At 44.6% G+C, this 23,558-nt stretch overlaps 1 protein-coding gene across 3 annotated transcripts in view; it reads left to right on the top strand.

Moving 5' to 3' along the window:
• The window catches only part of LOC110507358 (myeloid leukemia factor 1), a 148,330-nt gene that overhangs the window by 85,019 nt on the left and 39,753 nt on the right, over positions 1-23,558 (top strand). For 2 of the 3 annotated variants that reach the window (XM_036964664.1, XM_036964665.1), the window contains exons 4-5: positions 13,213-13,319; positions 13,623-14,822. The gene's annotated coding sequence lies outside the window, so the exon portion shown is untranslated. The remainder of the gene's footprint in view (positions 1-13,212; positions 13,320-13,622; positions 14,823-23,558) is intronic. The other variant, XM_021587304.2, reaches the window with a different exon arrangement.

Raw genomic sequence — 23,558 nt, forward strand, 5'->3', positions numbered from 1 at the left:
CTAGGCCCCTCAGGAACATTCACAGTCGTCTTGGTAAGCAACTCCAGTGTATATTTGGCCTTGTGTTTTTGGGACTTGTCCTGCCAAAACGTGAATTTGTCTCCCAGTGTCTGTTGGAAAGCAGACAACCAGGTTTTCCTCTATGATTTTGACTGTGCTTAGCTCTAATTTATTTATTTTTATCCTAAAATCCTCCCTAGTGCTTGCCGATTACAAGCATACCCATAACATTAAAAATAAAAAAAATTGAAATGATTCAGCCACGACCATGCTTGAAAATATGAAGAGTTGTACTCGGTGATGTGTTGTGTTGGAATTGCCCGAAACATACCGCTTTGTATTCAGGACAAAAAGTTCATATCTTTGCCACATTTTTTGCAGTTTTACTTTAGTGACTTGTTGCAAACCTTGTCATTTTAGGTTAGTATTGTGGAGTAACTACAATGTTATTGATCCATCCTCAGTTTTCTCCTATCACAGCCATTAAACTCTGTAACTGTTTTAAAGTCACTGCTTTGTGTTCAGGACAAAAAGTGAATTGCTTTTTCATATTCTACGCAGTATTACTTCAGTGCCTTGTTGCAAACTTTGGAATACGCTTTGGAATAGTTTTTATTCTTTACAGGCTTCCTTCTTTTCACTCTGTCATTTAGGTTCGCATTGTGTAGTAACTACAATGTTGTTGATCCATCCTCATTTTTCTCCTATCACAGCCATTAAACTCTGTAACTGTTTTAAAGTCACCATGGCGTAATCCCTGATCGTTTTCCTTCCTCTCCGACAACTGAGTTAGGAACGACACCTGTATCTTTGTAGTGACTGGGTGTATTGATACACCATCCAAAGTATAATTAATAACTTCACCATACTCAAAGGGATATTTTTCTTTTCTTTTTTTACCCATTTACCAATATATACCCTTCTTTGAGAGGCATTGGATAATCTCCCTGGTCTTTGTGGTTGAATCTGTGTTTGAAATTCACTGCTCGACTGAGGGACCTTACAGATAATTGTATGTGTGGGGTACAGAGATGTGATAGTCATTCAAAAATCCTGTTAAACACTATTATTGCACACAGAGTGAGTCCATGCAAGTTATGTGACTTGTTAAGCTAGCTTTTACTCCTGGACTTATATAGGCTTGCGATAACAAAGGGGTTGAATACTTATTGACTCAAGACATTTCAGCGTTTCATTTTTAATGAATTTGTAAACATTTCTAAAAAACATAATTCCACTTTGACATTATGCGGTATTGTGTGTCGGCGAGTGACACATCAATCATCTTTTTACTCCATTTTAAATTGAGGCTGTAAACACAACAAAATGTGGGGAAAGTAAAGGGGTGTGAATACTTTCTGAAGGCACTGTAAGTGTGTGTTGCCCGAGTGCTGTTGTATGGACCTCTGGAGGACAGAGTGGTAAGGGCTTGTCTATGTCTGGACAGGGTCACACTCACACTGAGCAGTATGCAGGCGCAGGATGGCCAGGCTCTCTCACACACACGCACGCGCATACACACTGCTCTGCTGGGGGAAATCTCCCTGGGTGGCAGCCAGCCATGTGGTCCTCTAAAGTTTTTATGGTCAGACAGAGTTCATAAACAGGCCTGGAGGGGGGGGGCGTGTTTTCCAATCCTGTATAAAAGTGTTTGTAAATGTGTGTGTATAATATGTGTAGATGCTATTGCTCCGGTCAGGTTTCAAGGTGGGAAAGGGGTTTCCTGGGACAGGGTTAAAGTGTGTGTGTGTGTGTGGGCGGGGGGCTCATTCGCACCTAATCATGATGTAACTGGTGGTCCCAGACCAGGCTGAAGGGGCTGTGGGGGACTGAGGGTGGTAGAGCAGACCACTACTGCTGGGATAGGGTGATACTGGGGGGACATGTAGAGGGGAAGGTTCACAGACAGCGCCTCGCAGGGCCAGAGCCACCCCCAGACCTGGCTATGGAGGGAAGGAGGGCGAGAGGGTGTGAATGAGTGACTGGGCTGATGTAATGTGTCCTGTCAGTTTTCTCCTCCGATTCGAAAGCAGAGAGAAGGGAACCACAGCTTTATAGTTGTCATTCCATCCAGGGGTTGTTTCACTTTAACTACAGAATATATTGAAGAGTTAGAGTTAGATTTTTGTAGTTTAAAAAAATCTGAAATGAAAATGGTGTAATCAAGAATCAAGGAAATTGAGGAAAACTGACTTTCAAACGACACACACATAGACAGACTAGTTAGTTGAGTATCATCTATATTCACAATATACGTAGGTTAACAATACACTTAGGTTGTTTAGGTAACTGTTTGGTCTACTGGGACACATACCTGCTTCAAATGAAAATTGTATTGTCCCTTATCAAGTGGTCATTTGAAAATGGCCCCTTTTTACAACTGAAATAGGCACTCCTCGTTCCTAAAGCCCAGTTGCTTGAATGCCTATGAGGACACAATGTTTTTCTGTGTTTCTGTCGTAAGTCCTTCTCCTTCAATAAGGTAAAGTCGGTAAGGTGCCGGTAAGGTAATGTATTAAGTGTCTTTACCAGGCCCCCACCCAGACCCTTCACCATGTCCATGACATTTCGCTCGTTGAGACGGTCCAAAAAAGATCCTAAATCTGGCTACGTAGAACCAGCCAGAGCCTCCTTAGGTTTGAAGAGAGAGAGAGAGAGAGAGGCAGGAAAACAGGGGTGCAAATAGAGAAGGGGGGGGGGGGGGGGGTTGGATGTCAACAAGGCTGTAGGTCACCAGTGTGTGTGTATATGTGTATACGTGTGCTTGTGTTGTTTGTAAATATCCCTTCCGTTTTCCTGGATTCTTGATTACATCGTTTTCATTTTAAAGAGCGCGCTCCAATTAAGTAATTAGTTGCTCGGGTGTTTATTTAATTACGGACCTGCTCATAAAAGACATGCTGACCAGACGAGGACGAGAAAGTGGAGAGCACTGCACTTTTCCCCGCTCACTCACTCTCTCTCTCTCTCTCTCGCTCACTCACTCACTCTCTCTCTCTCGCTCACTCACTCTCTCTAGCTCACTCACTCTCTCTCTCTCTAGCTCACTCACTCTCTCTAGCTCACTCACTCTCTCTCTCTATCTTTCTCTCTCTCTCCATCTCACTCACTCTCTCTAGCTCACTCACTCTCTCTAGCTCACTCACTCTCTCTCGCTCACGCACACGCACGCTAGCACACTTACACTCGAATGCACACACACTAGCACATTTTTACATATACACACACACACACACACACACTTGCGTACACACACACATACGTGCGCAAACACACTCACACACTAGCAGTGCACACATACCCACACAGTTCAAATCACTTTATCAATTAAATATACTGGTAAAATGTATCTTATTTCTCGTAAAGGATATTACCCCATGTTTCAATTAAAGCTGGACTGAGGTCGAAACATGCACTTGAATCACCCAGAATGCAAGATAATCATATTTGAACATTGCAATAGGCATAATATTTTAGTATTGCACGCCCACATAATGCACAGGCACTAAAACACACTCATACACACAGAGAGGGTCTGGTCTTGAGGACGTCACGGTTCAGGCTGTGAAAGCTTCACATTTTAGTGGCACGCCGTGATACAGCACAGATACTGGCTGTCTGCTGACACCCACTCACCCTACACACACACACACACACACACACATACATGGACACACACAGACACGGAGTCGCACGCACAAACACACGAACACACACCTGTCTTTAGTTAACCCACAGTGCTGTGTGTGCAGTCTGCTCCCCTCACCCTTCTATCCCACCCTCCTTATCCCCCCCCCATCTAACACCCACCCACCTTGACAGTGCACTGGGCAGGGTAAGTGGACAGATCCAAGCCCACAAAACCCCACTCCCTTTCAGGGTAAATAGAAGGCTTATGGCTCAAGTATTAGGGTTGCGTCTTCAATAGCAGCCTATTCCTTTTTAGTGCACTATCCATAGGGCTCTGGTAAAACTATAGGACATGGTTCACTATAGGACATGGTGTCATTACGTGATGCAGCCTGGGTGCACTGTAATGCGGTCTCTCGTGACTCTAGCACAGTTTTTTGTGTGTCGTGAAAAGAGGGCCTTTTGGATTTGGCTTCTTTGTTAACCAGATAGAGGTTTTGCTGTCTGTCTCCATGTGCTGTTTCTGTCTATTTATATGTATGACGATTGTGTTTTGTGTGGATCCCAGAAAGAGCAGCTATTGCTAAAGTCACAGCTAATAGGGAATTCACAATTAAACACATTGCATTATCAAATGCCCTCCACGCTATTCATACCATCAAAAAAGCATAGAAATAAGACTGAATAGAATGGGCTTGGAAGCTCTAACCCTGGCAAATGACTGGTAAACTCATGGGTGCACACTCGCAATGGCTGCCTGGTGTTGTGATGCAATCATTTTCATGGTGTATTGGAATGTTCTATCAACTGATGCTGGGTTGCCATGGTAATGTAGAATGTTCATTCAAAAACTGATGTGGCTCATGTAATGTCAGTTGAGTTGACTCAACAAATCACAGCACAGATTAAAGGGTACACTTCCTGCTTTTACTTCCTGGCATGAGTACCCTCAAAATGGCTGCCAGTTACACCCACCATGCCATCATTGACTTGAATGGAGACACCCTTTCTATTAATTATTTCTGTGCAAAAAAAGTGTGTGTGTGTTTGTGTGTGTGTGTGTGCGCGCAACATGGCATCGTTCTCTATCTATCTGACCCCGCGGTCTATAGCCGTAACAGACTGCAGACAGGTGTGGAGTGTCACCCCACTGATTATAGGGGTTGATTGAGGAGGGGGGGGGGGGGTAAATGGAGATGGGAGCGCGGCGGCAGTCTCTGCCTGTCATTAGGCTCTGTGTTGGGGTAATTAATTAATTATTGGTCCCTTTATTGAGTGAAGAGTGGAGAGGATGCTTATCTCTCTAGGAGACGTCAGGGAGTCCAGGACGCACGAGGTGTCTGTCCTCAGCTGCTCTGACTAGGACGCTGGCCGTCAATATGGGGTCATGTACTCAGGGGAAAAACTCTGGGCACGGAGATCATCCATCCAACCTTCATCCCTCTGTCTATCCTTCAACCAACCATCTATCCATCTTAAACCCTACTGAAAATGTAGGCTTCACATAAAAAAGCATTGAAGAGATGTGATTGTGTTAATATCAATGACATTTAGACACATTTGGAGAGGGCTGTCATAGACTTTCTTTGTTGCTGTTTAGTTTGAAGTATTGTGATACTTTAGGTTATCAGAGTGAGCATTGGGTTTAGTATTTACACGGAGGTCGGCGGTCATAATGGGTGTAGGTGGGACATTAGTGTTGTGACAAGTGACTTCAGGTGTCACACTGAGAATGACAGGGATCAAGGAGAGGGTGCACCCAGGGCAATTGACACAGTGATAAGGATTTTAGGACCATGGGGACTCGGCACGCGTCGCTTACGTATTTACGGGGCGCGTGTGTTTTGAGGAGGAGGGGATGCTTGGTTGATAAGGAGCTGTGTGTGTGTTAGTGTGTGTGTGTGTGTGTGTGTGTGGTCCCGTGGGGGACCTTACAATGCGGCTGTGGCAGCGTCATTAGAACAGCTTGGCCACCTGCTGTGGTACTGGGCGGTCCCCTCCCTCTCTCGGACATCTGGCCCAGGCTGCCACTCTGTCCCCCTGGTGTGACCCCCAAAACCCCCTAGCAATAATGGCCAGCATGACGTGCTAGCATGCATAGCACAGCAGCACTGTACATCACAAGACTTAAACATTACACATCACAGAACAGCAGAATGTAGCACACCACTCGACGTCACTGCACGGCAGCATGCTCCGTCACATCACAGCACAGCAGTTCAACGTAAAACAGCACAGCTCAGCGCAACGTAAGACGTAAGTTGTCAGACAACACAGCACAGCAAAAACATTACACATCACATAAGAGCATAATAACCGCACAACAAAACACACCACATCACAATACAGCTCAGCCTAGCACATATCACAGCCCGACCCAACACATTATCTGATGCATTACTTCTATGTGGTTCCAATAAATGGTGGGTTGAGTCCAACTGCTGTTGTTTACCCATCTGATCTTGTTTTCTTCTCTGTGTTACTTTTTCTTTTTCTCTCCCATTTCTCTTGCTACCACTCTGCCCCCCCCCCCTCCCCCTCTTTCCATCCAACTCCCTCTCCTCCCCTCATTGAGATCTCATTTGTCAAGGCCGGGAGCAGCAGACAGGCAGCAGGGTATTAGTTATGCAAATATTGACGTGCCGCTTTGGCCTGGTAGCTATCAATTGAAATCAGCAAATCGATGGGCCTAATAGCTCCTCATTACGCACTTGATGCATTTTCAGTGCTAGCATCGGAAGCTGTCAGCGCGCCATAATCAATGCAGTCCAAAACTATTACCGGACCACAGGGCCAGACACCTTTTTAATAACCCAGCCTTTGTTTCTGTTTTTGCTATTTCTCAGGGCTGGGATGGGCTGGCTGGGGATGTGTGTTTTAAGATTTGCTGAGTGATCTGTGCCTTGTAGAGAGACACACTCATGCGCACACCAAGATAAATACCTGCTGGTAGCACTTGACACAGTCCTGTCCTTCGACCTCATAGCTTGGTTTTTGCTCTGACATGCACTGTCATACCTTAATATACAGAGTTACTACAGGTGGACTACAATCAAGTTGTCGAAACATCTCAAGGATGATCAGTGAAAACAGGATGCACCTGAGCTCAATTTCGAGTCTCATAGCAAAGGGTCTGAATACTTATGTAAATAAGTTATTTTTGTTTTTAATACATTTAAAAAAAAAATTCTAACAACCTGTTTTTTCTTATTTAGTCAATTTTAGAATAAGGCTGTAACATATCAACATGTGGAAAAAGTCAAAGGGTCTGAATAATTTCCGAATGCACTGTATATCCTCATGTATAAACTCAGAGCTCAGGCAGAGCTGAGAATTGTACAGTTGACCTGGTTTTGCTTTATTTCAATAATCTGCCATTTGGTTGGAATGTGGATTTTGGGGTTAGCGATAACTTGACGTTTTCGGACTGAAAACATCAGTGTTCATCCAATGTGGTTTGAACGTATTCCCAGACCCAATCATGTATTAAACAACATGTTTAGGCCTCAAGAAGGAACACTTTGAGGCGTAAGGAAGTGCTACAGTATTTCAGTGTATAACTATCTCATTGCCCCCTGGCGCTGAATGAAACTAACCGTTTGATGCCAAGTGAACCTGTGTTCTGTGTACTTAGCTTTGCGTGGGGTTACGCAAACAACAAGGTAGGCCACAGGTAGGCCAAGACCCACAGGGGATCCACCAATAGGAACATAGCTGCTCCATTTGCTCTGTTACCTTGGCATCCTGGTAAGGAACATGGTAAACAGAGATGAGTTAAAGTGTGTGTGTGTGTGGTGTGTGTGTGTGTGGTGTGTGTGTGTGTAACTGTGTATGTCTTTGTGCGTGCGTGTGCATCTGCGTGTTGGCGGGTGGTGGCAGGGATAAATCATTGGAGGCAAGGGTTATTGGAAATGCAGGGAGATGAAAGACTGAAGAAACCAGTAATTGCCTTAAAGATCAGACTACAAAGCATTACTTTGGATTTTACAAGGCCAGCCGGCAACAAAAGGGCGGGTAATTTATGAGCTCAGCGTAAAAAGAATAGCATAATTGCATTAAAAATTGATGATAATGAGCCCTAAAATGGGGAAGGTGGTTATTATGAAAGTTTGTATTTATCTTCCCCTGCTTGAATGATGGCTAGTGGCTTAATTAATGTCTTAATTTCTATAAATTAGCGGGCTAAAAAAAATCTAAGGCTAGACTATACCCTAAATTGAGCATTGAATTATACTTTACTGCAGTGCTAAGAGGGAGGGTAAAGGAGAGGCAGGGACGTGCTATGGACCAACAGGACCATGTAGGATCATGCCCTGCCGTAGCGCCATCCATCCCTACTGCAGCCAGCTCAACTCTGTCCAATTACATCCGCCATGTCAACAGCAGTAAAATTTGCCCTTTTCTCCCCGCTCGCATTTTTGATTTCTTATTTTAATGTCACCATTAGCGTGCTCTTTGCTTGCCTTTCGCAAATATAACACCAAAGCACCTTTGAAGGTACCTTTAATTTGTGACCGACCTCGAAACAACGTACAGTTCGTTTCCTTTATTTATTTGCTCGGCACAATGAGCGCCGTCGTAATTTAGCTCGCGATGGTATGCACTCAATTACTCGAATTAATCATTAGCAGCGATATATTCAGCTCTCGCTGTTGCTGATTGACAAACGGTGGAGCAAAGTCACATTTACAAAGACACCACGGTCTGGCACTGTTGAAATCTGTGGTCAAACAGCGCTCTCCTCTGGTTGGACTCTGTCACTGCAGCAGAAACGCCACCTCTCTTTTTCTCTCTGACACGCACACACACACATACACACTTTATATCCCGTATGGCTCAGGGAATCTGCTTCCTTTCATTGGTGTTTTTGATTTTCTCTCCTCTCTCCACCCTTTTAATCAATGAAGTAGACAAACAGCTATTTAGAGGGCACAATACGCTATTGATTCCAGGTTGCTCATCAGGATGCCTTTGGACTAATTTTTGGTAATGAGTTTCCAAGTGTTTTCTGCCCATCCCACACACTTAACACACACACATGCACACACAGAGACTCTCTCTCCACACGGCAAGTGGTACCAGAGAGCTAAGTCTAGGTCCAAGAGGCTTCTAAACATATTTTACCCCCAAGCCATAAGACTCCTGAACATCTAGTCAAATAGCTACCCAGACTATTTGCATTGCCCCCCCCCAGGTCACTCTCTCTTTAACTCTACCTACATGTACATACTACCTCAACTAACCGGTGCCCCCCGCACATTGACAATGTACCGGCACCCACCTGTATATATTGTTATTTTATTTTGTACCGTTGCTCTTTAATTACTTGTTACTTTTATCTCTTATTCTTATCCGTATTTTTTTTAACTGCACTGTTGGTTAGGGACTCGTAAGTAAGCATTTCACTGTAAGGTCTGTTGTATTTTGCGCATGTGACTAATACAATTTGATTTGATAAGAAGCAGATCAATCACTAACCATTGTTAGGGTCATTATAACGAGTGAATACAAGGATGAAAAAATGTAAAGGCACTCAATATGGTCTAGTGTATTGGTCTCAACCTTTAAGTCTCTACTGAAGACTCATCTCTTCAGTGGGTCATATGATTGAGTGTAGTCTGGCCCAGGAGTGGGAGGGTGAACGGAAAGGCTCTGGAGCAACGAACCACCCTTGCTGTCTCTGCCTGGCCGGTTCCCCTCTTTCCACTGGGATTCTCTGCCTCTAACCCTATTACAGGGGCTGAGTCACTGGCTTTACTGGGGCTCTCTCATGCCGTCCCTGGAGGAGGTGCGTCACCTGAGTGGGTTGAGTCACTGATGTGGTCATCCTGTCTGGGTTGGCGCCCCCCCCCCCCCCCCCTTAAGTTGTGCCGTGGCGGAGGTCTTTGTGGGCTATACTCAGCCTTGTCTCAGGATGGTAAGTTGGTGGTTGAAGATATCCCTCTAGTGGTGTGGGGGCTGTGCTTTGGAAAAGTGGGTGGGGTTATATCCTTCCTGTTTGGCCCTGTCCGGGGGTGTCCTCGGAGTGGGCCACAGTGTCTCCTGACCCCTCCTGTCTCAGCCTCCAGTATTTATGCTGCAGTAGTTTATGTGTCGGGGGGCTAGGGTCAGTTTGTTATATCTGGAGTACTTCTCCTGTCCTATTCGGTGTCCTGTGTGAATCTAGGTGTGCGTTCTCTAATTCTCTCCTTCTCTCTTTCTCTCTCTCGGAGGACCTGAGCCCTAGGACCATGCCCCAGGACTACCTGACATGATGACTCCTTGCTGTCCCCAGTCCACCTGGCTGTGCTGCTGCTCCAGTTTCAACTGTTCTGCCTTATTATTATTCGACCATGCTGATCATTTATGAACATTTGAACATCTTGGCCATGTTCTGTTATAATCTCCACCCGGCACAGCCAGAAGAGGACTGGCCATCCCACATATGCTCTCTCTAATTCTCTCTTTCTTTCTCTCTCTCGGAGGACCTGAGCCCTAGGACCATGCCCCAGGAATACCTGACATGATGACTCCTTGCTGTCCCCAGTCCACCTGACTGTGCTGCTGCTCCAGTTTCAACTATTCTGCCTTATTATTATTCGACCATGCTGGTCATTTATGAACATTTGAACATCTTGACCATGTTTTGTTATAATCTCCACCCGGCACAGCCAGAAGAGGACTGGCCACCCCACATAGCCTGGTTCCTCTCTAGGTTTCTTCCTAGGTTTTGGCCTTTCTAGGGAGTTTTTCCTAGCCACCGTGCTTCTTCACCTGCATTGCTTGCTGTTTGGGGTTTTAGGCTGGGTTTCTGTACAGCACTTTGAGATATCAGCTGATGTACGAAGGGCTATATAAAATAAATTTGATTGATTGATTGATATTGATCATTCTGGTTTGATGCCCCACCAGGTCACTCATAATGGTGGTAAGACCATTTAAAGGCCTACTCCACTGTTTACAGCTGTTTTTGGTCCTGACCTAGCTGGATAACTCTATGGAGAGTCATACAGCAGTTTAATGAAAATATTGAGCTGTCATAAACGTGCTATACATTGAAGGCATTGTCTTTCTAATAGTTTTACTGTCTGTTTATGCCCCCCCCCCCCCCTCTCTTCCCTCCGTCTTTATCTCATCGCCGACAGACCAGCGCTGCCAGTAATGCGGTGACAATCAAGTCGCGCCACTAAATTCATTTGCCAGATAATGTGTCAATATTAAATATCAACTTTGACCTCCCGGGCTCTCCACTCTCCGCTACTCGGTCGGCACGGGTATTGATTTTTGTTTTGTATGTAGCTCGGCCCGTCCCTCTCTCTCTCTCTCTCGCTCTCTCTCTCTCTCAAAGTCCATTATTTTTGATTTTCCTATGAAATACATATCTTTCCTCACTGACATCTGACAAACAGCATATGGAAGTCATTTTATCTACCAATAATGTGTTTGTCAAAAAGTATGAGGCTTTAATGGATTCCGTGGGCCTCGTCCGTCCACTCTGCCGCCCGCCCGAAGGTCTGTCATTGATATATCTGGGCAGATAGGGTGGGGAGGGGGCTTAGGTGTGTGTGTGTGTGTCCTTTATTAACTCTTACCTCAGAGGGCGGAGGGTGGATTCATCGATCACTGATTGAAAACGGGATTCATTGTTGATGGATTTGGCTCTCCGTCAAACTTGAACACATACATTCTCACACACACACACACACACACACACACACACACACACACACACACACACACACACACACACACACACACACACAATACTTTTTTATGATGCTGTGGCTGTCATGTGAAGGACAGGCCACAGTCTTCAGGAGGATATTGGGCCGGTGCTCCCGCTCTCCATCTAGCCGCACATTCAAGGTAATAACTATTTTTGGAGATACCACGTCTATTTCTCTTGCCCCTCTCCTCACACAACAAGACAGACTGTCATGGATGGAATGCTTAATTCCAGTTGTTAGTCAGTCTGTCCAGTTCTCCCAGTAAATATGAATGGAAACAAAGTTTGTTTGAACAACACCTGTCTTTTATGTCTTTTACCTCACTCTGTGCGCGCGTGTGTGTGTGTACGTGCGCGTGCACTGAGGCAAATAATGAGAAGTGTGTGTGAAAGTGTGTTGCTGTGCCACTCACGCTAACCTAATAAAAACCAGAACAAATATGAATCTATTCATTAAACACGCGGCCCAGAAAGATCTGTTGTGACAGCTTCTCTGTGGCTGGTAATGGATGGCATTTAATTCCTGTCATTAGCTCAAACTGGTGTGTCTTCGTTGTGTGTGAGTATGTGTGTGTGTGTATTTGTCCGTGTATTTGAGTGTGTTTCTCTCTCTGTGTGTGTGTGTGTGTGTGTGACACTCATCCGTGTCATTCATTGTGAGCCCACACCTGCTCATTGAAACTCTTGAATTTCCCTACCAGGTACTGTAGTCGCAACTTCTGTTATTGAAGCATATGCAGACTCACTGGAGGTCTCTCTCTGTGCACCTCTCTCTTCTACATGGAACTCAAACAGAGACAGGGGTATCTCTCAGATTGACAGCTGGATAGATGGACGTGTGCAGGGGAGGATGAATGGATAGGTAAGCGAGGGATAAATATTGACTGATTGGTGGAGAGATTGACAGGCGAAAGAAGAAAAGTATTGTTCAGACTCTTACAGCTCCTACCTTTCCAGACACACGTTCATAAATCAAAAATGTGCCTTCCGCCTACGTTTTTTTAATTTGATGCATAAAATGTGGATTTCATTTTTTTACACTTAAATCGTTTCATTGTAAGATAATCGACTGCGCTTCCTGAGATTTGCTTAAATGGCCAATCAACAGTTGAAACAATAGCAAAGGGGACACCCAGCTTCGGATTGGATAAAAAGTTGAGGGAGGGGCCTAGAGAAATGTAACAACTCTTAAATACATAGACAGAGCTATTGATGCAATGACTGACCATCCAATATATTACAGTTATTGTTTTAAGCATATTTTGAGGCTACACCGTGTTTGTTTGCAATGACAATGTTTAAAAACATTCTAATATATATTCTATTTGGTCTGATGTTTTCCTAAATATACTGTGATCCTCAGGTACATCCCAAATGCACTACTTTTGACCCATAGGGCTCTGGTCAAAAGTAGTACACGATATAGGCAATAGGGTGCCATTTGGGACTGATCAACCTTCTGTGTTTGTTTTGTTTGTTTGTCTTAAGAGTCTTGCCCTGTGTCTCTCTCTCTTTCACGGGGGTAGGCCCCAGACCTGACCCCCTGTCAGGTCCCCCTAGCTAATATCTCCTTTTTTTTTTTTTTTTAAATACAGAGATTCGGTCACATCAGAGATGTCTTAGCAAGTGCCAAAGAGCATTACTACCAAGAGAACATGGACAGAGTCAAGCATCCTAAATGTAATCGGGTTCACTTCCCCAGATGTCCCTCTTGTGTCAACGTGACTTGAGGGCAGCTAACAAATCCCAGTGTGTATGACCTTTCCCCCCTAACGCTGCTAACCTCTCTCTCACTTTCTCCCTCTGTCTCCCTCTCTATCTCTCCCCCTCTCCCTCTCAATCTCTATCTCTCCCTCTCTCTCTCTTTCTGTTTCCAGAGGGGACGTCACTGGCTGATCAAGTGCGAAGGATAAAGGACATTGAGGCCATTGAGAGCAAATCCTTTGTTCCTCAGGCTTTCAAATCATCCCGAGACAGTGTCAAGGTGCGCTTTCTCTCTCTCCTTCTCTGTTCGCTTCTTTCTCTCTCTTATTAGATTTCCTTCCTCCCCCCTCCAGTTTTTTATTCCATCTGTCCGAGGACGGCTCCCGGACCCAAATTAAACCATTCCCATTCAATGCCGTTTGCTCCGTCTGTTTGTTCGGGACGAGAAAGGGGGCCGGTCGGGACTGTTTTTTGATCTGCTCGGCCGCCACAAAAGCGGGATAACCGCCACAAAAGCCACCGCGGCGGATTTCTGTCCCTCGCCCTCTCTCTCACTTTCTCTCTCTCACTCTCTCTCCACCAGACACAGCGACAGAAGCACAGAAGTCATTATTGAAATGCTCCTGCCTGGGAAAACGTGGAGGATATTAGATTTGTTGGCAATCATTGCCGATCCTGGGAGGGTTAGGACAAAAGGTGACAGTCCAAGTGGAGCGGGTTGATAGATTACACCAGGCACTGGGACCGGGTCCTGTATCTATCCCTCTGTGTGCTGTTGCTCTCTCTTTTAAAAAAAAAAAATGTTTTATCTCTCTCTCTGTCTTATCACGGCTGTACCTGGCCTGTGTAAGTGGTATGAGAGGAGGACAAGGAAAGGGACGGGATTGCGTATGGTTGTCTTCTTACCTACCTTAGTTGAATGCACTGATTGTACGTTTCTCTGGATAAGAGCGTCTGCTAAATGACCAAAGTGTAAATGTAATTGAGGTACTTTTTATAGTTAAGTGTTCTGAGGCCCCCAGGGGCCAAACACCTGCAGCCCTCTCCAGTTAGCACTCAATTAGCCACCGATTTACACATGGCATGTTCAAATAGAGGCCCTAATGAAATAATGAGGATACAGGGTGTGAGGAGAGTGGTGTGACCCCCTAAGCTGCCAAGTCCTAACCTCCTTCCATCCCCACTCGAGTAGGGTGAATTTTCCATCATGCTCCACACGCGGGCACATACACCCTCATCAGTGTCCCTCCCGGCTGCAGGAAGTGCATGTGTTAAACAAAGACACACGCACACCGCTCAGAAGATCCAGTCAGTACTTTAGACTTATACTCACATTGCCATCTTCTGGGCAAACACCAAACTACATCTGCTGCCTCTGTCATTCCTCTGCATGAGGCAGATGCCAGCAGCACATTTTTTTGTTCTTGTCAGAAAACTTGATGTGACGGATAAATGGTACATTACACTACTATACCATGTGATTGACTTGTTTGGTCTGACCTGGTGTGATGTAGAGTTCCAAAATGTAGATGACTTTCCCAAAATTCCAAGGTTTTCCAGAAATGCCGTCTGGAAGATTCCTAGAATTAGAAAGGAAAATAGGCAGGAAGTTTAGAATCCCATAACCAGGATATCTGGAGAACTTAGAAATGTTGCAGCCCTAGTGTAATGTTATATCAGCGGGCCTTCTCTGTGTTTTTAGACATCAGCAGACATTACAGACATCAGCTCTCTACCTACTACAATCCGCTACAACGACAGCGACACGCTAGCACACCCCAGGGTAAGTTCTCCCCTATCACACACACACACTTTTCCGATTGGGGGACACAAACACACACACACACACAGGAATATGAAGTATCGCATAGATTGTCTCAGGGTGTTGGGCCCACTTATCACCCACACATGTCCCCTCAGACTCTTTGACTCTCACACACACACACATCCCACCCACGACAATCAAGAATTTCCATCCACACAGAGTCAGGCCTTAGGATAGGAAATGAAGCCTAACTTGAATCTCTCTCTACTCCGACCCCCCCCCCCCCCCCCCTCCCTTTTGGAAGAGCTGTGTGGAGTCATTTATCTCCCTGCGGGGGAAAGTGAGTTAGCCCTGACACATGCAGATCAACCCACGACAGCCTGATCTATGGCAGCAATATGCCCCAGGCGGGGGAGAGCCAATCAGGAATAATGATTCCCCATTACCCCTACTGTAGATACTGTCATCTCAAACTCGTTACTGCTGCGACACCCCAGAGCCTGGGCGAGAGGGGGGGGGGGGGGGGGGGGGCTGATCTAGTCACCGTGTCAAACCCTAGATAACACACAGGGAACGGTGTACACCCCATACTGTAGGTTAGGCCATACGCGTATGTGTGTGTGTGTCGTCGTGTTTAAGGCGAGAGATGAGTGATTCACAAGGCCGTTACACACCAGACGCTGCATCTTTAGCTCTCCTAAGCTATCAGACGCACGTTGGATAAATCAAACATCATTATATACACACAGAGACACTGGATATGAAGAGATGGAAATGATCTGTCTTTCGAATGGGTTTTCTTTGTCAGGTGGCCCGTGCTCTGTGAACGGCTGCAGTGGATCTTTAGGGTGTCCTTAGCCTCCAAATTGTAGAAAACAAAATAGAAACCTGCACTTAAATTTGCCTTAACAAATGTTCTTATCAAGGCAGAGACTTTGGGCCTCTTAGTAAGGTTGGTACCGAAAATTTGGTGTGCTGGGGGGGTGGGGGGTGGGGGGTTTGTTAATATATTCTAGACAATAATCCACTTTAAAAAATCCATATACTAGACATATACCCTAACCGGACAGTTTATTAGGTACACCCATCTAATACCGGGTCGGATCGCCTTTGCTTCCAGAACAGCCTGAATTCTTCCTGGTATGGATTCTACAAGCTATCAGAAACGTTTGTTGCTCTATTGTTATCAAGGGACCTAGCGTTTGCCAGGAAAACATTCCCTACACCACCGCCACCAGCCTGTACCAGGCAGGATGGGTCCATGGACTCGTGCTGCTTACGCCAAATCCTGACTCTGCCATCAGCATGACGCAACAGGAACCAGGATTTGTCGGACCAGGCAATGTTTTCCCACTCCTCAATTGTCCAGTGTTGGTGATCGCATGCCCACTGGAGCCACTTCTTCTTGTTTTTAGACAAGGATCAACGAGTTGTACATTCCGAGATGCCGTTCGGCACACCACTGTTGTACGCCATTATTTGTCTGTTTGTGGCCCGCCTATTAGCTTGCACGATACTTGCTATTCAACCTCTCTCATCAACAAGCTGTTTTCGCACACAGGACTGCCGCTGACGGGATGTTTTTTGGTTTGTCGCACCATTCTCGGTAAACCCTAGACACTGTCATCCATGAAAAACCCAAGAGGGTAGAGCTGTTTCTGAGATACTGGATCCGGCGCACCTGTCAACGACGACCACACAACATTCGAAGTCGCTTAGGTCACCCGTTTTGCCCATTCTAACTTTCAATCAAACAGTAACTGAATGCCTCGATGCCTGTCTGCCTCCTTTATGTAGCAAGCCACAGCCACATAACCATTTTTGTGAACGCGGTGGAGTACCTAATAAACTGTTCGGTGAGTGTACCCTTCTGTTACCCACCACAGCCATGAACCCCCAGTAGTATCCCATCATGGCTAATCTGACATGGGTTCAAATTTTTTATTTATTTTAAATGCTTTGAGCGTTCTTTTGAGTCTGTCCGAAGTTCCCGGTGAGCAGAGTTTGCACTTTGGGGATTAATCCACTGGTTACGATACGCCAGCCACAAAACATGAATATTGAGTTGCTGGCCCATGTTCACTCCAATGCTTCCCACAGTTGTGTCAAGTTGGCAGGATGTCCTTTGGATGGTGGAAAATTCTTGATAGACACGGGAAACTGTTGAGCGTGAAAAACTCAGCCGTGTTGCTGTTCTTGACACAAACCAGTGCCCCTGAACACTTACTACCATACCCTTTTCAAAGGCACTTAAATATTTTGTCTGGCCAATTCACCTTCTGAATGGCACAAAAAAACAATCAATGTCCCAATTGTCTCAAGGTTTAAAAATCCTTCTTTAACCTGTCTCCTCCTCTTCATCTACAATGATTGAAGTGGGGATCATAGCTTTCACCTGGTCAGTCATGGACAGAGCCGATGTTCTTAATGTTTTGTACACTCGCTTATCCAAAGTGACTTACAGCAGTGAGGGCTTATTTTTGCGCCAGTAGCCCCCGTTGGGATTTGGACCCACAACCCTGCTGTTGCTAGCTCCATATTCATACCAACTGAGCCACGTAGGACCATGGCAGGCAAGCTCAATTAAGCACCTTTCAATCAACACAATTCTATGGCTGATTTTTGGCCATGTGCCAGGTTGGGGTCAATGCTAGGTTAGTTCAGTAGGGCGGAGCACACACCTGTGTGTCAGGCTCATGACCATTGTGGCAGGACAGTGTGCTGCCCGGACGGGACGGGACGGGACGGGGGCTAGTTTTGACACATCCTGCGTGTAAAAGCACACTGAGCGCCAGGAAGAGGTGTCAATGTATGACGGAGTACCACACCAGAGTGAGCTCAGTCAGGATCATTGCAGACGCCTCCCCTCCTACTCCCGGATCTGACTCAGTAGGCCCTACACACATACACACACACTCGTACGCAGGCATGCACATGCGTATAGACACATGCAAGCACACACACATACATCTTGTTCTCCTGACCAAGTCTTCCTCTAATGTAGACTGAGGCAGGCAGAGTGCCCCCAGAGTGCCCCCTGAGGCAGGCAGAGTGCCCCCGTTGATGCGTTGGGCTGACCGCATCACCCTCTCGAGAGACCTGAGGTTGCGGACGGTGCTCTCAATGGTACATCTGTAGAAGTTTTTGAGGGTCTTAGGGGCCAAGCCAAATTTCTTCAGCCTGCTGAGGTTGAGGCGATGTTGTGCCTTCTTCAACACACTGTCTGTGTGGATAAACCATTTCAGGTTGTCAGGAACTTGAAGCTTTTCACCCTCTCCACTGTGGCCCTGTCGATGTGGATGGGGGCGTGCTGTCTCCGCTGTCCACAATAAGATCCTTCATAGTGTTGACATTGAAGGATAGGTTGTTTTCCTGGCACCACTCCGCCAGGCCCTCACCTCCTCCCTGTAGGCTGTCTTGTTGTTTGCAAATCAGGCCTGCCACTGTTGTCGTCAGCAAACCGGAGTAGATTTTTGACGACAGTCAGGTGACTACCCAGCTCCCTCAGATGTGTCAGCTCTATTCTACCTGTTCTTATCAAAGCTCGAATGACTTATGATGCTGACCTATCCCCCTGTGGGTGTCAGGAGAGTCACAGGACACAAATAGAGCCCAGCGTTCTGTGTTCCTGTCTGGTGGCTGAGGGCTGAGCTGGCCAGGTTCAGACTGACGCTCTATTTGTGGGTTGGGGCAGATGGTAGACATAACAGGACTGGGGAAGAGATGGAGGGCTGTGGTTAGCTCTCCTACTCCCAGGCTGCCTGTGTACTAGTGAAATTCCACTTTGTGAGCGTGATCATACAGTTGAAGTCGGAAGTTTACATACACTTAGGTTGGGGTCATTAAAATGTGTTTTTCAACCACTCCACACATTTCTTGTTAACAAACTATAGTTTTGGCAAGTCGGTTAGGACATCTACTTTGATGCATCTTGATGGAGGTTGAATGTCTGATGTTGGGTAGATCACGGGGGGGGACTCTGGATGTTGGGAAAGGAGCCCTGGAGGTATCTGCTGTCTGGCGCTGCAGAACCCCTCTTTAGATTCTGTAGAACTAGAACAGAGTAAACAGGAAGTGGGGAGGAGAACGGGGAGGCGGACAGATGCAATAGAGAAAATTCACAGGTAACCGTAGATCAAGTGGCTATATAAAAGGGGAAGTTTTAGTCATCTAACTAGTTATCTTGCAGTACAGATGGGTCAACGGAATGGTTGAGATGGACTATGGGCCCTGGGTTGTCATTTCCATGGTTGGTCAGGCAAATGTTTTGTTGCTTCTAATCACTGCAATCCACACCAACTGCTTGCATAATTCAAGGGAGCACACAATTAGATAGTAAGATATAGAGTTAGATTACTATTAACTAACTTTAGCTACTTCAGTAGATGTACACTTCACTTTCATAACGCACATTAACAGTGCTGTAAAAACTAGCTAGCTGGATAACATTCCATTATTTATACAGTACCATTTGGAAACACCTACTCACTCAACGGTTGTTCTTTATTTTTACTATTTTCTACATTTTAGAATAATAGTGAAGACATCCAAACTATGAAATGGCACATTTGGAATCATGTACAGTTGAAGTTGGAAGTTTACATACACTTAGGTTGGAGTCATTAAAACTCTTTTTTCAACCACTCCACAAATTTCTTGTTAACAAACTATAATTTTGGCAAGTCGGTTAGGACATCTACTTTGTGCATGACACAAGTCATTTTTCCAACAATTGTTTACAGACAGATTATTTCACTTATAATTCACTGTATCACAATTCCAGTGGGTCAGAAGTTTACATACACTAAGTTGACTGCCTTTAAACAACTTGGAAAAATCCAGAAAATTATGTCATGGCTTTAGAAGCTTCTGATAGGCTAATTGACATCATTTGAGTCAATTGGAGGTGTACCTGTGGATGTATTGCAAGGCCTACCTTCAAACTCATTGCCTCTTTGCTTGACATCATGGAAAAATCAAAAGAAATCAGCCAAGACCTCAGGAAAAAAATTGTAGACCTCCACAAGTTTGGTTCATCCTTGGGAGCAATTTCCAAACACCTGAAGGTACCACGTTCATCTTTACAAACAATAGTACGCAAGTATAAACCCCATGGGACCACGCAGCCGTCATATCGCTCAGGAAGGAGATGTGTTCTGTCTCCTAAAGATTACGTACTTTTGTGCGAAAAGTGCAAAAGTGCAAAGCAATCCCAGAACAACAGCAGGACCTTGTGAAGATGCTGGAGGAAACCGGTACAAAAGTATCTATATCCACAGTAAAACGAGTCCTATATCAATATAACCTGAAAGGCAGCACAGCATGGAAGAAGCCACTGCTCCAAAGCCTCCATAAAAAAGCTAGACTATGGTTTGCAACTGCACATGGGGACAAAGGTTGTACTTTTAGGAGAAATGTCCTCTGGTCTGATGAAACAAAAATAGAGCAATGGGCCAAAATTCACCCAACTTATTGTGGGCAGCTTGCGGAAGGATACCCGAAAAGTTTGACCGAAGTAAAACAATTTAAAGGCAATGCTACCAAATACTAATTGAGTGAATGTAAACTTCTGACCTATTGGGAATGTGATGAAAGAAACAAAAGCTGAAATAAATAATTCTCTCTACTATTATTCTGACATTTCATATTATTAAAATAAAGTGGTGATCCTAACTGACCTAATACAGGTAATTTTTACTCTGATTAAATGTCAGGAATTGTGAAAAACTGAGTTTAAATGTATTTGGCTAAGGTGTATGTTAACTTCCGACTTCAACTGTACCTCACCATTTTAAGACTTTTATTTGCAAAAAAAATAATTCTGAGTGAATTATTATTTATGTGGCCTTGTATTTGTGTTGTTGTGTACATCATGAGCACAAGAGGGTGTGTTCTCTGTCATATGCATACTCAAGCACCTGTGTGTGTGAGAGAGAGTGACTGTGCGCACGCTAGTGTGTACATGTCTGTGTTGTATGTTGAGGGTGGGCTTTAAGGGTCTGTTTGTAACTCTCAGCAGATGGTCCTCCTTACATCAGTCAGCCACATGCCAGAGTGTCGGGTAGCAGAACCCACTCCCAGAGAGCCGGGTGTCCTTACAGTCAGCTGCTACTAAACATTTAGACAAAGGGCCACTTTTGTCAACTTCAAGCAGGAGGATTCAGATTTCTGTGTGATGAGCACTACAGTAGGCCTTCTGACAAAGACTTTACTACGTGGCTTATTACTTATTAGATGCACAGGGTTTAATGTAGAGGTTTTTAGTTTACTTTTGTTGTTCGTTTCATAATTGCCCCCAGCAGAGGGGCTCGAGTTACCAGATAATCTAGAGACATTATATCTTCATAATTTCAATTTAAAGTTTTAATATTTTGTTGTTTACTTTTTATGTGCATTGAGATTATTTTCTGTAATTGAAAGTTAAATAAATAATTATTATTCAGCACATTTGAAGTTGTGGCTATAGAATTAGGAATTAGAATACTAGAATGGGAATTAACCTAAATATGATGGCATAAAGGTCAGCCATTTTGGTCAGGGAGTTGGTTTGCCAGTAGCCTGGGTACCAGTCTCTGTAGCTTACATTCCACTCCTTGCCTCTGCTTGTCATTGCCAAAGAGAGTAGCCTTTCGGCAATCTTCAAACATGAACATTCTATCATTAATGAGCTCGAGGAGATCAGAGGATTTGATCCTGATTTGTTAACCCTCACAGCTATCGTCCAATCACAATGTTTATACAAATTAGACTGAAAAAATGTTTTCATAACTTTGATAGATGCTGTAAAGGAGGCAATGGAACGCAGACATTCCATTGACCAGATTGGTGCACATTCAACAAATCTGATCTAACAAAGTGGATATTCGTAATGATTTATGTATTGTAACAGGCCCACTGTGATGTGGTAAGGTTGGAACCAGGTGCAGAGAAGAGCTCAGACAAGGAATCAGTGGGCCTTTAAGGATAAACATAATACTTTACTGCGATACGGTAGCCACAGGATCCCAGTACACATAAAAAATTAAAATAAACAATACGTCTGGAAAATTCACTCAGAAAACGATTGCAGGCGGTAAACAATTCAAGCTTCTGCAAAGGACCACAGAAAACACACCTTTTTTAACAGGGACACAAATTATCATGAAATAATAAGACACACTTGAGACTAATAATAGTCTCTTGGGCATTCTCTGCCACCCTCTGCTGCCAGGAGGAATCATGACACCCACAATGTGGTTACTTGAGTCTGATTTGGATATATGTGTCTGTTTTAGCTGCATAACGTGTAGAAGTTGTCCCTTTTAAGGTTTAGAACAACTGACCGCTAAATGCTAACCCCTGTTCGTATAAGCTAGTTAGCATAGCTAGCATACAGAAATCAGTGGTGGTAGTCAGTCATTTTTATCTGTAATGCAGTTGATTAGTAAAGATGCCATAAACGTGTTGGGGTTGACATTCATGATACTCAGATTTTTACCTCAACATAGTGTTAAATACACATCCAAACAATAGCCTAAATGTAGGCTAATTTTGCTGGGGGGGGCAATGAGGAGACTCTTGATATTTCCCCCACGGCCCTTTCCCCCACACATTTCCATGGAAATTCCATTATTTTGTTCGAGTTCGATTGACCTCTTTACCTCATTTATAGACCCAGTCGGTATTAGATAGAGCGTTGCGGCCCCTCCGCCTGTCGGGAAAACAACCTAGGTTACCCCATTGGCTCACAGCAAATACTTAGTCTTTTTTTTGCCATTTTCTTTTTGTCTGCTTGTTTTCGTCAATTACAAAACTACATTTAAGCAAAGTACAACATGTCTAAAGATTACTTTTCAACAACATTGCCTGCTCCAGATTGTTTTCACTACTTAGAAAACATAATATTGTAGGGCTTCGCTCATGCCTTCTTTTCATGACGGTGCTAGCAGCCACATGAGTGAGTGCTAGCTACCAACTTGAACGTTAAGATAGCCAAGACCAACAAACAAACTATACAGCTACAAGTAGTGAGTGGCGTTACAAACGGACTATACTATACAAGTTAAATGTTTTACCTACGATGAAAGGTTTTTCTCCCACATAGCTACATGTAGCCTACTTGGACACCTGGTCCCCACATTTCCCACTCTCCCATGCAGAATTGCCTGAAGCCACAGAGCTCTTCTCGCAAGTTTGCTACTTCAGTGTCTAGATATTTTTGTCAGATGTTACTATGGAATACTGAAGTATAATTACAAGCATTTCGTAAGTGTCAAAGACTTTTATTGACAATTACATGAAGTTTACGCAAAGAGTCAATATTTGCAGTGTTGACCCTTATTTTTCAAGACCTCTGCAATCCGCCCTGGCATGCTGTCAATTAACTTCTGGGACACATCCTGACTGATGGAAGCCCATTCTTGCATAATCAATGCTTGGAGTTTGTCAGAATTTGTGTTTTCTTTTTGTCCACCCGCCTCTTGAGGATTGACCACAAGTTCTCAATGGGATTAAGGTCTGGGGAGTTTCCTGACCATGCACCCAAAATATTGATGTTTTGTTCCCTGAGCCACTTAGTTCTCACTTTTGCCTTATGACAAGGTGCTCAATCATGCTGGAAAAGGCATTGTTCGTCACCAAACTGTTCCTGGATGGTTGGGAGAAGTTGCTCTCGGAGGATGTGTTGGTACCATTCTTTATTCATGGCTGTGTTCTTAGGCAAAATTGTGAGTAATCCCACTCCCTTGGCTGAGAAGCAACCCCACACGTGAATGG

This window comes from Oncorhynchus mykiss, chromosome 27 (genome assembly GCF_013265735.2).
Source record: "Oncorhynchus mykiss isolate Arlee chromosome 27, USDA_OmykA_1.1, whole genome shotgun sequence".
Lineage (NCBI taxonomy): Eukaryota > Metazoa > Chordata > Actinopteri > Salmoniformes > Salmonidae > Oncorhynchus > Oncorhynchus mykiss.